The sequence below is a fragment of the Corvus hawaiiensis genome, chromosome 5, assembly GCF_020740725.1.
Source record: "Corvus hawaiiensis isolate bCorHaw1 chromosome 5, bCorHaw1.pri.cur, whole genome shotgun sequence".
Classification (NCBI taxonomy): domain Eukaryota; kingdom Metazoa; phylum Chordata; class Aves; order Passeriformes; family Corvidae; genus Corvus; species Corvus hawaiiensis.
This window is the reverse complement of record NC_063217.1, coordinates 50,966,645-50,983,756: the sequence shown is the minus strand read 5'-3', so window position 1 is coordinate 50,983,756 and position 17,112 is coordinate 50,966,645. Positions and strand designations below refer to the sequence as shown.

At 36.7% G+C, this 17,112-nt stretch overlaps 1 long non-coding RNA gene across 1 annotated transcript; it reads right to left on the bottom strand.

The window, feature by feature from the left end:
- Positions 1–1,256: 1,256 nt before the first annotated feature.
- Positions 1,257–7,871, bottom strand: LOC125326758. The gene is made up of 3 exons (XR_007203981.1): positions 7,774–7,871; positions 3,986–4,096; positions 1,257–1,343 (listed from the first exon to the last, which is right to left on the bottom strand). It is a non-coding gene; the product is annotated as an uncharacterized LOC125326758 (long non-coding RNA).
- Between the last annotated feature and the right edge of the window lie 9,241 nt (positions 7,872–17,112).

The following is a 17,112-nucleotide window of genomic DNA, read 5'->3' as shown; positions in this document are numbered from 1 at the left end:
GCATTCTACATGCAGACCATCCACAGTGAGCACAGCTAGAGGTACTCTGGTGTCCTTCCAGAACAAGCTGGGAAATTTGTACCTTTTTAAAGAAGCATTTGTAACCTGCAATCTAAACCCATGGTGGGATCCATGCAAACACCATCACCTGGTTTTGAAATCAGACAGCCAGATTTTAATACTGCTGCAACCAACAATAGTTACACTTTGAGCTATCTGCTCGTTCTCTTTCTGTAGAGTCCCTTTGACAAGTGTTGCAGATCAAATCCTTCTTAGGACATCTTATCATCAAGCAAGATATGTCTGAGTAATTTTTACTAAAAATAAGCAAGTCACAAGATTTTTCTCAGAGGTTTTCTTCGTGGCCTGATCATGGAAAGTCATGGAAAACCAAGGTGAGGCAGGCAATTCTCCAAAAATTTCTGATTTTTTTTTTATTTGCTTTAAATGAATTTGATGTTTCTTTTGGCATAAGATTCCCATTTTGGTCATGTGGTTTTAGCTGTGTGTATTACCACACGCACTTTAAAAATGTTGCATCTTGGCTGCAATGGTGCACAAATTTTTTCTTTGGGGAGAATTCTCCTCTCCTGTTTATTTCCTCCTGAGATGAAATAAAAAATATCACAAAGTCCTTTGAAAAGCTGCCACCTCGAGGCAGTCATTATTCCCTGCATGCTTATTGCATGTACATGATTTTTATTTCTTCTTTATAGCATGTGGTATAACAAACCCCAAAACGGTCTGAAACTTTTGACATGTTTGGACAAAATACAGCTGCAGGAAAGCTTTGGCTCAAAAAGCTGGTGCAGTATAAAAAAACCAAAAATAGCAGGCTTCAAAAAGCAGACTTCATAAATCAGAGGTTTCATAGGTGAAGTCTTCTGGGATACTGATCTAAAAAAACCCTGAGGAAATCTGGCAGCTCCTTAGCGGTGCAGTATTTAGAATAAAAGTGTAAACAGAACTATTCTGGGGGGAAGAAAGGCAGAGTAATGAAGAAAACAGATAGGTTTAACCAGTAGTTTTTAATTCCTAGTGCAGGAAAGAACCATACTGCAAATTCGAATTAAACCAGATCATTGAAGGTGATCTATACCTATAAAGGTATAGATCAGGCATGCTGGCCAAAATCAAATAACCAAAGGACAAAACCAAGATGCAGCTAGAAAGGGACATCAAGAGGAACAACAAATTGTTGGACACATAACTTAAAAGAAAGGATAGAATTGGGCCTGTGCTTACCTTTACATATCTTGTGAAGGCTCTTTCCTGGAATTGCATTTAAGAGTTTTTAATACTCTTTATCTGGATGTTTTCACTCCAAAGTTCAAGGTGACCATCTGGCCAACATAAGAGCAACAAATAGAGGCAAGTAGGTAAAGAACATTTTGGGGTACATGTAAACAAGTTTAACATCTTTCTACTGCTTTGGCCCCAGGGTGCCTTGAACAGATATCCGGCTAAGCCAATTACAGAGTTTAATGATTGTCTTTGCACACAGTCAGGTTCATGAACACTTGACCTACTTTCCTAACAGTTTCTATAAGTTTAAATTAGTGAAAAAGGAAGTTAAAAACCAGGAAAAAATGCTGAGAACATGCTAAAATATAATATAAAATCTTTAGTGAGTTACTTGCTCTACTTTCTCAAAATAGAGTTCAAAAGGTAACTTGATTATAGTTCATAAGCACTTTCCTGCAGTTACTTCTGCTGAGTTCTAATGGGATATTTAATATAGCAGAGAAAGATGTAATATGAAACAGCAGCGAAGAGCTGAAAGCCAGATAAGCACAAACAAGAAATAATGCATGACTTCCTAATAGTGGGGGTAGTTAGTCAGTAGAATAAATGACCACAGGAAACACTATATAAACTATGCTTTACACATATATAGTTTGGGCTCATTTGGGGAAAACTTCTGCAGAAATATGTGTGCTATATTCCCTCTTCCCTACAGCTATTGCTTTCAGACTTAAAACTTGTAAAATGCTTCTCATTTATCCACATGGCCACAAATGACATAAGTACACTTTCCATTTGGAACCATGATGGCACACAGAAGCCCTAGGTTACATTTCAGAACAGAGAATATGTATTTATTACTTATTGCCTGATCATAATTTGAGTACCTTACAGCTAAGACATGCATACTTTATTTGGATTATAATGAGTTTATAAAAGCCAGAAATGTCATTTGTCATGTAAACATACACAGTTTGTGGCATGACAAACACTGTAATGTAGAATCGTGTTCATCCACAGATGCTGTGTAGATGACACTGAGAGTTTGGGAAAACTCTGCTCCTTTATTTTAAAGATTGAAAACATCATAATACTCCCCCAAAACCATAATATTTTTTCAGTGTGAAATTTTAAAGTCCTTTTCATCAAAAGTCCCACTCAGTACATGAAACTGCAAGCTAAAGTTTAGCACAGCCCACATAGCAACTTAGTGGGTATTGCTACTCAATAGTTCAAAAGTTGTCAATTAAAAGTGTGAACAAGAGATGAAGAAAAGATAGGGGCATCTTCAGGTGTGAATGTGTAATATATTTAGAACCAGCAGGCAAGGCTGGTGTAAAAATAGAACAAACAAGTTTAATCAAGTCACAATAGAGCTATTGAAAGTTTGCTTAGAAGCAGAATTTGCCACAATAAGAGCTCTGATAATGCCTATTAACCAGACCACTGAGGCAGCAAGAAGTCTTTTTTCCCTTGTATATACCTCAAAGACTTAAATATAAAGGTTGTGCTATGACAGCACGATGAAGGGGTTACTGAGCACTAGCAGAGGCAAAGCTTGTGATTTCATGGGAGTGGTTCCTTCCCTTGGAAACAGTCAACAAACCCTGTTTGTTTCAGCAAAGCTGAGGTGTATTGCAGCTTTTCCTAAGATGAACCAGTGGCAATGGTCAGATCAGTCAGGTTTTGTTTTTCCTCTTCATTCAAAGTTTTGAGAATGAAGCCAAAGGAAGTCCAAGTCAAGCAGTACTTATTTCATTAGCTTTATGTTTGGGGTTTTTTTTTCTCCCCACTTTCACAGGTGCTCTTTGCAAAATATTTAATTCCTTCATAAGTTGGCAAGGCAATTTTTACTTGAATGCTGCACTAACAATTGTCAGCAGGTTTGAAAAACCTTTATGCAAACAGAAAAACTAATTTACTTGTATTTGGTGCTGTACAAATACCTTTATAAATGCTTAACTACCTACAAGGGATATTGCAGACTTCCATTCTAGTTGTGGTGCACTACTCTTATCCCTGTTTAAAACCATTAGTATTTCCTTGGGACACAGATCAAGAACTACATATAGAAGAAACATTAATGTTTTTCTGTCAACCTCCACATTTTAATTTTGTTGAAACTCCACTTTTGTGTATAGTTAAAAAATCAAAGAAATGTTGGAGTTTTAGATGTGCTTTTCATAAATCCATATATTGGTAAATGGAAAATTTGAATACAATTGCTAGTAGCAACCTCTCTTTCCATTTATTTGAAGGCCACAGTTTTGTCAAAACACTGCGTTACTCTAATAAGCAGTTTCAAATGATCAATGCAAGCCAATTAAATGTGACTCTACATTTCTAGACAACAAGCAGAGAGTTACATTTAAATTGAAATTTTATTCAGCAAGGACATAAGCCCCTCTTCCATGTGGCCTATAAAATTAACTGGGTACAATATGCCCCATGCAGATTGGCAGTTCCCTCTCTGTAGGGGCACAAAAAAATACAATCAGCAGGTACTTTGAAAGCTCCAAAATGTGTTAGTACAATGTACTTTACCATATTTCAAGATTGGCAAAATTGCACGTGACATAGGAGCTGATCACTCAAAATCTCCCCATGTGGTGTGGCCAGTGATTATGTGCAGCATATCCCATTTCCTTTGCCACCCTGAGACTCACTTATGATTAGAACAAGGACACTGAGGAAGATGCAGCATGCCACAGGTACAGGGAAAACCTTTGCCACTACTCACACGCTGTTTCCTCAGGCTCCTGCTGTTGTGTGCTGTCCAGTGGTTTTCACAAGAGTACGTGGACTTTCCATGGCATCTGCACGAAGCTGCTCCCAAATGCATTTGTTTGTCCTGTTAGAAGGGGTGTGGAGTAAGCTGATGTGTGCCACCTCAAACAGACCTAGGCCTTTCCCTCACAGCAGGGGTGTAAATACAAGTGCAGCAGTGCAGCAGACCTGGGCATGATTCTGAGGCTGCTAATCCTCATGTGGTTTCCTAATGGGGTTTATGTTGTGGGCCACAGATGGTGAGCAACTACTCCTAACTTGTGAGATGATGGGGCAGCCATTAGCCATTGCGCTGATAAAGAAATGCCAGTTTATACATGGAGTTGAAGTAGAAATCCCTACTTTCAGCATTGCTTCATATATTTAATGTCAGCATCCTTGCTCTCTATTCAGTTGGTAAATTCCCCAAACAACAGTCATAAAAACCTGGGCTGCTCTCACACGACACTTCTAATGAGATTTCAGGCTTTGTCACAAAAACTCTGTTGAACAGCAATGCCTATGAAGCTCATATGTGAGCCTCCCATAGCTTCTTGACTAAGGCCACCAAGGGATGCTCAGTTGCTCTGTAATGATTCAGAGAACAATACCTAGAGTGGCTCCTTTCACTAGTGCAGAGACAACAGGTGAAACCAAGTCACATAATCCTTACTGGCCTCTAAATCAATTTTTTTTTTCTTGAGAGTTAAGAGGTTGGATCAATTTAGATGTTTCATCCAGGCAATTTGATTAGACAACAAATATAGCTGAGCTAAAAAATGTGGGTATCAGGCTTCCTAGTGTCCCTGATTACTCATGTATAGAAACTATGAGAAGACTATTTCTTTGTACTGCCTTGTATCACCAGCTCCTTCTCTCTCAAAAAACCCCAACCCAACCAACCAAAAAAAAAAAAACAAACCAAAAACCCCAACAAACCCCACAAAAACCCCACAAAAACCCCAAAAAATCCCCCCAAAACCACCCCCCCTCCAAAAAATCAACCAAACAAAAAAAAGCCAAGCAAAGCAAATTAATGAAATAGAAAAAGCTAATTCATATATTCGAGCTTTAGGCACCTAATCCAGATGTCTGTAATAAGAACTTAATGTTCCTGTGTTTCCAGTAAAATTTACGAGGATTATTCTAAATTTCTTCATTCTATTGGAAAGCAGTACTGACTATAGGGAGCTGTGATAGGATACTTGCAGTTAGCTTCTGTATATGTACTCCCAGAAGTTCTGAACTGCCATTATAAAATGCTGGAGACTGCTGAAGACTGATGTTTACATTTTTACTCACAGTCACCAAATATTCTTGATAAGATCATATTTTAAGTCTGCCAGACTGCTTTCAGTTTGGCTCAAATTAATCTGTTTGATGAAAACAACCATTTCAGCATTCCTGTGATGTTTCTTCTTTTTTGTGTCTCTCCACTTATGGCCTCTTTTATTACATGCCACATGTATTCTCCCGAAGAAAGAACTGCAGTTTAGAAAGTATTTCAGTCTCCTTGTGTTGGAAATTATACACAGGTAGCCCAGAGCTACCTTTAATCAAGTATATTGCTTAAAAAAAGATCAACTGAGTTAACATTGGAGTTATTTTCTAAGTATATGTTGAGTAGTATAACTTATTCACGTTTAGGTTTTAAAATATTTGGATGCACATGATTATTTTAACAGCAAGTAATAAAAGAATATAAGAGTAACAATGCATTAGTTTATATTTTCTTTTAAACACTGATTGGTTTCTGGGGGCATATAACTTCACCTGCTTCCAACTGAATCATTTTCTAATTGCACTTGTGTGTTTTCATCTCCACAGTGAGAAGTCTGAAGTAAGTACATTTTAAAAAAAAGCATGATAAAGAATATTCAAGTTTATACAGTTCACTTAAGTACTACACTTTGATAACAGCAGCATGGAATTTTTATTTAATGTTGTTCCCCAGAATTGCTTGTATTTCAAATATCTGATTCTTCTTTAGACTCAGTAGCAGTTAAGAGTGAGAGAAGCACATGCTTGTTTACCCTGCTATCCACAGCTATACATGATATATGGCATTGTATGCAATTATACTTCTTCCATTTTCCCACTTTTTCCATTGCATTCCTAGCTGTTAGCCATGGTAGCTACATTACAAATAAAACATGTTGGATAAAATAGCAGATATGCAATATAACTCATGGAGGAAAAATGCTATCTTCAGAGTATATCAACATCAAGATACCACTTGCCAGTGCATTCATTAAGCTGTTGTAGTTACACTAGTCCTAGGGAATGTCAAGATAAATTTTTAAAGAGTGATCACATTGTGTTCTTATTTATTTCTTGCACAGGTTTATGTACACAGACTTATTGGAATGTTCATGGCTGATTACACACACAGACTAATGGTGAAACTTCCTTTCTTTTTGCTGGGAGGATGAGGGGTGCACAGCAAACCCACAAGGCAAAACAAAAAGAGAAAGGGAAAGCTGCCCATTGGCTATCTGGGGAGAGAAGCAGCAGAGCCTCCCTGGCAATGTCCCCATGGGGTGGCCTCTGCAGTTGTGACACATGTCACCACACTGTACTTTTCACACAGTAACTGCACAGTCTCTGCCAAGACCCATTCAAGGCAGGTGCAGGTGTTTCAGGCTAGTTTGTTGTTCAGTTTCTTGTTGGGTCCCTCTGTAGAAATTAAGAGTAGGAAATAGTAGGGAAAAAAAAAGGAGTGACTCTCACTGGTGGCAATTGCTTCCCTAAGGACCCAACATAGAAATTATTTTTTTCTTGAAATTATATTGGGATCTGCAGGTGAAAAATATCATGAGCTGCTCTGACTTAGCTGAAGAAATTTTTGAGTTAAACAGTTAAACAGTTTCAGTGAGTTCCCTGGAGACCTGATTTATTTTAAAAATTTTTCTTTCTTTTGTAGAACACACAATTTCAGTACAAGGGATCGATGAATGAAGATCACATCTTGTGCAATACTTTTCCTGAGGGGGAAAGTTATACAATTATGACTTTGATCCTACAATCAGACTTGGCAGCATGAAATTCTGGCTAGCACACAGACAGGCAACAATAAAAAACTGTAGAACTGGAAAATAGATTTGTTTTGGACTCTTCTTTAAACAGCACAGCACTCTCCTGCATGGACATTTTCATCAGCCAATTCATTCTAAGACTGAAGAAAAACCATCAAGAAAAGTCACTCTGTCATCTGTCTTTTCAGTATGCTGGACAGTCAGCACTGGTGGAGATGGACCATCAGTGTTTATTGATCATTCTTCCAGATTTAATAGACCAAGATTTAAATAGTTAAATATATTTTAGTTCTGGCAGAGGTGTGAGATACTTTGATTTTGTTTTGCTTCCTTTCTAGAATATACCAATTCCAATATTAAAAGCAGTTAATGAAATTTCCTTTTGTTTAATATTCTTTTAAAATGTGACATAATGTAAATTATCCTAAGGAAGCAAAAAAAGACTCCTTGGTATAGGAATTTCAGATATCAGTTTTGTGAACTCAGGGAACATTGATTTTTACTGCAATATTTCAACAGTAAGATAGCAAGTGTGTTGCCATGATGTACAAGACTAACTGAAAATAGTGCCCACACCACTCTAATTTTATTACCATCTCAAGAAAGATATGGTGCTCTTATTCTTTTTTTTCCTTTTATTTTTACTTATATCTGGCTTTTCCACAGAATCTTCTTTTCTTACCTTTGCAAATCCTATAGATTTTCTTAGTGATCAAAATCAACTCACCATGACTCAATCTTGATGTCTTTGATTCAAATCCTTTACTGTGATCCAGCTGCTGGGTTTAGTGGTAGTAGCTTCAATTGTACCCCATGACTACTCTGTTCACCCTAATGAAAGTGAGAGGGGAAAAAAAGAAAGCATTTTAAGATTTCAGCATTTAAAGGATTTCAGCATTTAAAGGATTTCAGCATTTGTCTGCTGAAAATCTTCCTGTACTCATGCTGTTTTTAATAGGGAATGACAAAATATTTAGTTTTTTCATAAATGCAGAATACCATGTGTCTCAGCCTGTTATTACAACAAAACTGCTGACAATATGGTTTATGAAAAACTTTACTGAATTACTAACAGTAAAAAGATTCATCATCCATGCTGAATACTAATCACTTTTAAAATGTAAGCAATTTAATTTTCACAAGATAGCTGATATAAATATCTCTCTTACACCAATTGACAAATAATCTGAGGAAAATATAATTTACTGCAATTTATCATCCAAATGAATACAAAATGTTTTTTTCTTTGGCTTTACTTGAAATTCACTAATAATCCTATTCCTTTTTCATTCTTAAAATTTTCAATACTTGCGATAAGGTGGAATGGGTATTAAAAACTCTATCTCTTATTTGTATTATAAGTTTGAGTAGTGGTGCATGTCATTAGCCAAACTTAGCATTTCCTTAGTCTGGGCAGTGAGGTTAACACCTAGAAAAAAACCCACCTCCATTAAGTGTTGTTTACATATTTTTACTATTACTGAGATTTAAAATAAAGACAGTTTTCTTGTGCTTAGTTAAAAGTGAAAGTTAAATAGCACCAACTTGACATGCAAGTGAAGAAATTATCTCAGACCATGGAGGAAACATGAAACCAAGGGTAAAAATCCCAGATCCATGCCGTCTTCAATTCAAAGTTAAAGGGCCATTAAAATGCAAAGGCTTTTTAAACCACTTCCTGCACAAATTTTTTGTACATGAACATGGAAAGCCATTGGAAAAGAATAATTATATTTGCAACTCTTACAGGAAAACGTCTGAAGGAAACCATTTTCTGATCAGTATTTCCTTCAGTGTGGTCCTGGCGTTCCTTGCAATAAGATTTCCCTTGTCCTTTCTGGACAAATACTGCTTCAAGGCCCTGACAGTTCATATCACTTAGTGGCTATCTCGCAGCTTTAGATCTTTAATAACTGTTTCATGTACAGTGTCTGACATCAGAATGTACTTTAAACAGAATAACTTCCAGTAATAGAGGTAATTAAAATGAAAGATCATGAACCAGGAATATTGAACATCTGATAATTGCACACTTTGTCTGAATATTGTTAGATCTAAAGTAGTTATGTTAATTTTGATTAACTTTCCCTTGACTGATATGCAAATAAGGCCCGTTGCTTTGAAAAGTGTTTTATTTCACCTCTAGTAGACAGCTTCTGGTATCACCTAACGTTTTAGGGAGTAACGCAAGTACTTCCTCAAGCAGTCTGTTCCTGTAACATTACTCAGCCACAATAGGTTGAAAATGGGGAGTACTCACGTGGGTCCTTAGTAAAACTGTGCTTGTTGCTCTCATGGTGGAAAGTAGCAGTTATTTCTGATGAAGTTAAGAAGATCAATCTCCCACTCTCCTCCCTAAAACCTTTCATGATCTGCACAGAAGGAGAACAGGAGCTAACATGCATTTTGCAGGACAGCCACTGGGATCAGTGAACAAAAATACCAGTCTCAAAGCCTTGTGCTTATGGCTGATAGCCACACCAACTGTTTTTCTACCAACTGCTTAGGGAAATAGAAATTCAAGCTCTGTGTGAGAATCCTGTTCAAAATTTATGTTTTGCTACCCAAATTTACCGAGTGTAGAACTTAAATCCTTCTGGCTATATGAGGCGCCTAATAATGTAACACAGTTTACGTGTAAATATTTAGAATAAAAGCACATTTTCCAGAGGAATAATTTTTCACACACACCTACACAATAGCACAAACAGATGTTTGTGATAGCCCCAGAGGTAGCTATCAAATCCACATCTATTATTTATTTAGTTGAGGTGTTGCTGTTTCCTTCAGTTTACTGGTGAATAGCAGTGCTGACTATCCCTTCCAGAAGACAGCATTTTGGCCTATTAAAAGAATGGTCAGAATTATCCCAAATTAGTTATTTTTAAGGCAAGAATATGTATGTTCTATGCATGTAGACTGACTAATTTTGTTTGCAATCAACTTAGCTTAGTAGTGTACGAAACATTGGTAGGTAGAAAGGGCTCGTAACTCAGTACCTAAATATGTCTTCAGAGGGAAAGAAGAAAAGATTGATTCCCTATATTCCGACTCAGGCATGGGCCAGTATGCATACAGAAAGTATATGATCAAAGCTTGTTATGATAACTGATGCACAGAAAGAATTCTGGTTTGAATATGTGAACTACCCATCTCTATGTTAGCCATGTCCTTGGCTTGCCAGATTTCACTTACAATTTCACATACATGAAGGCAAAGGAGGTGAAAGTCTCTGATTTACACAGGAATTTAAGTTTCAGATACTCCCTTAAATCACTTCATGGAAGTAGTGTATAAAAAATATACTGATCCCCAGTGCTATAGAATGTGTTAATATGTCATTAAAAACAAAGGGAACAAAAATACAGTTCAACAATTTGGCAAGTCAGACGTGCAAAGCTCTTCTTGAATGGGTGTTTTTTTTCCTTCCCCTTATAACTTTTCCATTAAACCATTCATTGATTTTCAGTCCCCGAAGTTTATCTTATAATTAACATGAAGTTTTGCCAGGAGCAATAACGCTCCTTTCTCTTGCTCATCCAAGAAATTCCATTTAAAACCTCTGAAATTTTTCCAACTAAGTCAAGGGACTGAAATCAGAGAAGATAGAAACCTTGTCCTTTCCATTCTCCTCTGAATTTCTAGCTACCTGCCAAAAGGTCTTTGCACTCTGGAACCTCATTTGATGTTGCGCATAAGTCTTCTCTTTTTTCTTTCTGGGACACACCATCATTTTCAGAGCATATTAACACCTCTTAATTACCTCAAACTTCCCCTTAGACAATGAAATCCCATTCTCGATCACTATAAGCATAGCTAATAAGATTAGCTTACACAGACACCTTTTCCTATTTTTTTGCAGCTTGCTCCATCTTTCTCTTTCCATAGTATTTCCTGTGATAACAGATTTGTTTTCTGTTTCCTTGTCACCTGCACAAGTGGAGTGACATCTTGTGAGTCCTTAGCTGAAAAGGACTCTGATTTCAGTGACGCCTCTGTCTACCACACCAGCCATGTAGAAAGTATCTTTCAGGCAAGGATGCTTCTCTGTATACAATAAGCCTTGCAAAGCTTTAGATTTTCAAACCTGATATCTTCCCCTTCTCCTTTGTTCATAGAGCCAGAGAAAAAAGACAGAAAGTGCTCTAAAGCTGGGATGATGCAGTTCATAGTCCAGCAACTGAAAGAGGCAAAAAATCCATTTAAAAAAGGCTTGTGCATTAAAATGACCAAAGACTCTCAGTTGTGGTAATTTATTATAATGATGGTCAGGTGTCTGTATGAGTCTGTGAACAAAGAAATCTTAGTGGGATATTCATCCTAATGGTCTCTGCAAGGTGTGCTGATAATAATTTGAATGTCATTTAGCAATTACAGCTCTTTCATTTTTTAATAAAATACAGATAGTGGTTGTAGGTGACGAAGACTTCTGGTATATGCAGATAGTTGTGCTTTATGCTTTATTTTGGTATAACAGGGAACAGAATAGCAAGAACCTCAGCTAGAAATATTCAAGCACTTTCAAGGCATTCTTGGAATGAAAGATTCATCTGAATGAACTCATCTGACTCCAGGGAAAATGTATAATCATATTTTTTAGAATTAAATTATAGCCTCACAGATTGCTACATTATGGTTAGGACATAAAAGTTATAACATTTTTCTCTCCCAGTACTCAATTTCTTTCAGACTCTGAATCTAGCCTGACTGACTGCACTTAACAGCATGTCTCTGCTAACAAAGATGAAGAGTTGCAACAAACATTTATCTGAAAATATTTTTACATAATGCATATTCTAATGTTTACTTGGTTCCTTATGTCCTGAGTTCTTCAAATAATATAGAACTGTTCACATGTTTCAAGCCAGACAGATACTCCAATATGCAGGGCTGTGCATAAAAGTATAGTTTGAGGTCATAAAACAATGTTATGAAAATGCACTTATTGCACCATCTGTCTGCTTACCCAATGCTAATATAATATTCTTTATTAGCATATATTTAATTAGGCAATTCATTAAACTTTACTATAATAAATAATATAAGCAACTCTCATCCTTTTTACTCATCAACTCCCCCAAAACAGGCTTCAGGTCACATATTGGCTCTATGCAAGGTGGGCTTTGAAGATAACTATTTAATTTTCTCTTCCTTTTCTCTTGACCCCATTGAAATATGGGAAAGCTTAGCCTTAAAAACTGTGTAGCTCAGCAGCTGCATGTTAACATAATGTTTTGAAATATGGTATCACACCAGTACAGTAAGAATAAATGTATTTAGAATCTATACTTTTTGACACTCCTGCCCCCCAAATATGGAATGTTAAATGGAGGATTTATGCATGTAAAAACAAATACTCCAAAATTCATCCTAGTTTTCAAGGTGAAATATAAAAACACTCTCTAACAAATTGTCTTGCTGTTTTTTGGGGTGTCTAGGGGTACAGGACACTTAGCAGAGGTGCCAGAATATTACTGAACTATTCTCAGAAGATATTGACCTTCTGTAACACCTACTTTGTATTCTCAGAAGGAATGGAAACTAATGAGGAGGTATGAAATTGTGGTCTCCGTAAATAAATCCTTCTGCTGTGTCTGTTTGCTGTGCAATTGCTAACCTTAAAAAGCACGATGAGAAGGGAGGGAGTAAGCAAAAAGGGTAGGCATGGCTGCCATTTGGCCAGCTTGCAATTTATAATGTCAGCAGCTAAGCTTTGAACAGACCATTGGCACTGACACGGTACATAAGACTTGTCTCCTATTCCCTTCTTAATATTACCTCTCAGAGCCCAACAGCCAGAAGTTAATAATAGGTTAACAAAATGGTTTATAGATAAAGACTTGTGCCTGCCTTGCATGCACAAGGTATCTAGTGAGCAATGTGGCTATTTATTATAATTCTATGCTTTGAATAAAGTATTCGTTTCTCATGAGCGATTAATTTTCCCTTTATTCTGCTCTGACTCCCAAACACCAGATCACAGACTGTTTTTCTTACTTCTCTTATAGTTCTCAGAGTATTTATAGCAGTGGTACACTTTACCATTGAAACTTGAAACCTGTTTTTCCTTCCCATCTCCTTTTTTCCTGATTCCACTCCCTTACATTTTAATCCCTTTTTCTTCTTCCTGTAGCCCTCCCCCAGATTTTTACCAGTGCCTACATATTCTCCTCTCTTTCCCCTTTTCCCATGCTGTCTTGCTTTTATGTGCCTGCCTTTCTTATATTTTTCTTCCCCTTGTTTCCCTTTATTCTGTGGAGGGGTTTGTATTACCACACAGAAAACAAAGCTGCCAGAGCTATCCCAAAGTCTGCAAGATCTTGGGCTCTGAACTGTCCCAGAAAAGCTTCACAGCCTGTGTTCTCCCCTCCTCTGGGACATATCCCCAGAGTTACACGAGATGAATAGTCAATTTATAAGTGGATATAAGCTGCATGTTAAATTATAATGGGATTTTAAGATGAAGATGAGAGTAAAAAAAGTAAAGAAGCAAATAAAATATCTGGAAGTTCCTAAAAGCAACTTTAGCCTGGAGTTTTAAAAGAAAATCAACTACAAATTTAGTACTGAACAAACTAGTAGTTGCCATTTCCAGTATGAAACTCCCAGGTTTTATGTTGCTTTTATGAAAGGCTTTTCTGTCAGAAAACTACATTACATACCATCACTAGATTTTTTTTTTTGAATAACACTGATAACTTATTTTGTACCAAGGCTTTGTATGAAAAAAAGTCACAGCAGAGAGCAGCTCCCATCAGCTTCAGAACTCTGCTCTCTTTTTTTTTCCAAGTCTTTCCTTTTAGGTTTTCTTTTGATCTGTAGTATTATACCAGTATTTCAAAGGAAAATTAGTGAAAAACCACTACCTTATACAAGACATAAGGCTGGAGGGGACATGGAGTTTTGCGCAGTTGATTTTTTTTGGTTGTTACCACTTAACAGTGCCCTCTTTGGATTGCTTATACAGGATGACAATATATAATGGAATAGTTAACAGAGAGAAATGGTATGCATATGCAAATAACATTATAAAAAGGAATGCAGGAGCAGTAGCCAGTTGGCAATAGCCACATTCAAACATTAAGCACTACAGACTGCTTCTTAGTATTGTCAGAAGAAATACAATAGCAAAATATTTTAAAATGGTATAAAAAAACAGAAGTGATTTTTCTAAAGTTGGTCTTTAACTGCAGAACACGATTTTTTCTTTCCTTCAGTGTCTCAGTGGAAGGGGTTGATCCTTAATGTCCTCTCCAAGTCAAACCATACTATAACTTTATGATACTCCTTCTGACTTTCATGAGATTTTGAGATAATGAACAGAGGCTGACTGACTTTAATTTGCTTTTGGCATTCCTTATCTATGAATGAAAATACTTGCCTGAGAATCCTCTCATGAATTTTCACCAAAACCTGAAATTGAAGGGAAGCTGCCCTCACGACTCAGTACCCAAAGTAGCTGTATTGTTACAGACACTGTTGAAATAGGCATGTGCTAATAATTCTGTAGATGTGAACTCTTTGGGAGCTGTTCTATTCAGAGTAGGAGAATGCTATTCTGACTGGCAGAGAAGACATACCATTTGGCATCTGACTACAAAATGAAAAGGCATTGAATGCGACAAAACCGAAGGCAGTCTTGGTGACAGCAAAAATAAGCTATTAATCCCTTATTACATCAAAGTTCTTTAAAGGTACTTTTGATAAATGAATGATTTTTCATTCTCAGGTTTTCTAGAACATGTATCTCAGGTATATATGACCTCATTTTTAAAAAGTAGCACTTAGGTGGAAAGAATGTTTCTTACATTACTGCAATGCAGATGCATTTGTAGGATTGCCAGGATACCGCAGGTCTAGTCTTAGAAGGAGTTCTGACTGAATCAGGTCAGCTAGCCTCTTTGTGACATCCCAGAATAAAGTGAATTTGAAAAGGTAAGGTGAGTATGGCAGAGGGATCTCTTTTATATATTTTTAAAGTGTTACCTGAATATTCACATATAATCAAGATCATAAATAATCTATTGCATGAAGTTCTAACAAAGATTTTCCAAACACGCTTTCCTGGATGAGCATATGGAAATAAAGGATGCTTTATCTTCTCTTTTCGAAGTCCAATATTCACCTACATGTTGCAAAAGCACAAAAATGTCCCTCCACACCCACTAAATTATGCTGCTAACACTGTTTAAAGTGTTGTGCTAAAGTTGAGTTATTCAGGTACTGACTTTAGATAGTGAGATACTGAAATTACTTTCTATTAATAGATGTGGCACAATATTTCATGATAATAGCCCAGAGCTGAATCCATTTTCCTTGTGCATATTTAAGCCTATTTAAGAATGTAAATTCATACACATAGACTAACAGAATATTTGAAAGGGCTTTTTTATCTAGACCTTGTGAACCTCTGCTACTTGATGTGCCTTTGCTTTGATGGATTTGGAGCTAGACTGATTAGCACATTTGTATCTACCCATTAAAGACTGTAGACATGATTTTAATATCTTTTCTCATTTATTTCTCCAGGGACTTAGAACTGCTGATTGTCTCTTCTAAGATAACTCACTGTAAAATCAGGTTAAACATGCAATAAAATCAAATTACACATTTTTTATTTTTCTCATGATAACAAAATACTATTTAAAAAATGACTGAAAAGTTAGCATACAGGGGTTGTCAGCTAAAAAGAATCACCTGTGTGTACCTTATTAGTTATGGTTGAGGATATTAAATTGTTAGATTACTGAATACATTATTTATTAATGCAATCAGGCAAACCCTTGGTTGTCACCTCACTTTCAGCATTGGGAACCAGGCAAACAGAGAGGTCACCAAAATTTTGGCACTTGTCAGAAGGATATATATGAACAATGGAATAGTAGGGATTAGGGAAAACTACACAGCCTACTTCAACTTTAGAAAATGGTGGTATTTCCTTGGAAACAGAACAAAGAGGACACCTGCCAAATTAGGACTTCAGGACTTCTTATTTCAAGGCTCTCAAGTTTTGAGATAGTTGGGAAGGTGTTTGTCTCCAGCACCCAAGGAGGGAGTGAAAGAGTGAGGCATGTTTCATAACAGAAGGCTGTAAAACCAGGCAAGGGACTGAGACACAACTGCAGAAAGAGACAGGATTTTCTGTGGGCTCACAGAGGGAAGAGGAGCCTCCTGATGACCGATCGGTCTGAAATGATCAGAACTGATAAGGGAAATGACATGGGACTATATACAGTTATTTTGCATTTCTTTCGGGTCTTTTCCTTTTGAGTAAGGAACTATTATCTCAAGAGTTAATAATATAAATTTCAGAAAAAAATTATCCTCAAAACCTTGAATTATTTGACTTGTCCTGTAGAACTGATTTATGAACCCCAAGTGACCATAGGGTGGTAGAAGTGAAAAATGCTGCACTTTTAATCCTGTCAGCAGTGAACCTTAGGATGAACAGGAGCAGTCTTGGGAAGCAGTAATGTCCAGAAATAGAAAGAAATTTATGCTGAGACTACACATCTAAATAAAAAAAGTCATGGTGAGGAAGCTCAACTTGAATTTGTAGCAGTGTTATCACCTTCTTTTAAAGCCAGTGGCAAACTGAGATTAAGTGTAGCCTGATTAGTTTTTTGTTTAATTTCCACTTTGTGTCATCTAAAATCATCCTCACTTTATATTTCACACCTTTCACTCAGTGCTTATAAGACTCATGGTAAAAGGCAAGACAGTCAACAAAAGTTATCAACAAAAGAGTCGATGTCCCTTAGTTGAAAAAAATTGCAGTGACAGAATGGCTGAGACAGAAAACCTTTTACGTACCATAAAAGATTTGAGCTTCAGTAGTGTTTGTCTTATGACAGATTGGAACTGGAAAGAAGGGCAAAAGCATATTCTTGTGATAATATACATGTAAAAGAAAAATGAGTTTCAGTCACAAAGAAAATAAGAATGAAGCAGGATGATGGCTGTACTTTCCTCATGCCAACCTACAGAGAGAGCCAACAGCACTCAGAGAAGTAGGCTGGTGTCTTCCAAAGAACAGAGAAACTTGTGGAACCTCATAATTACAAGG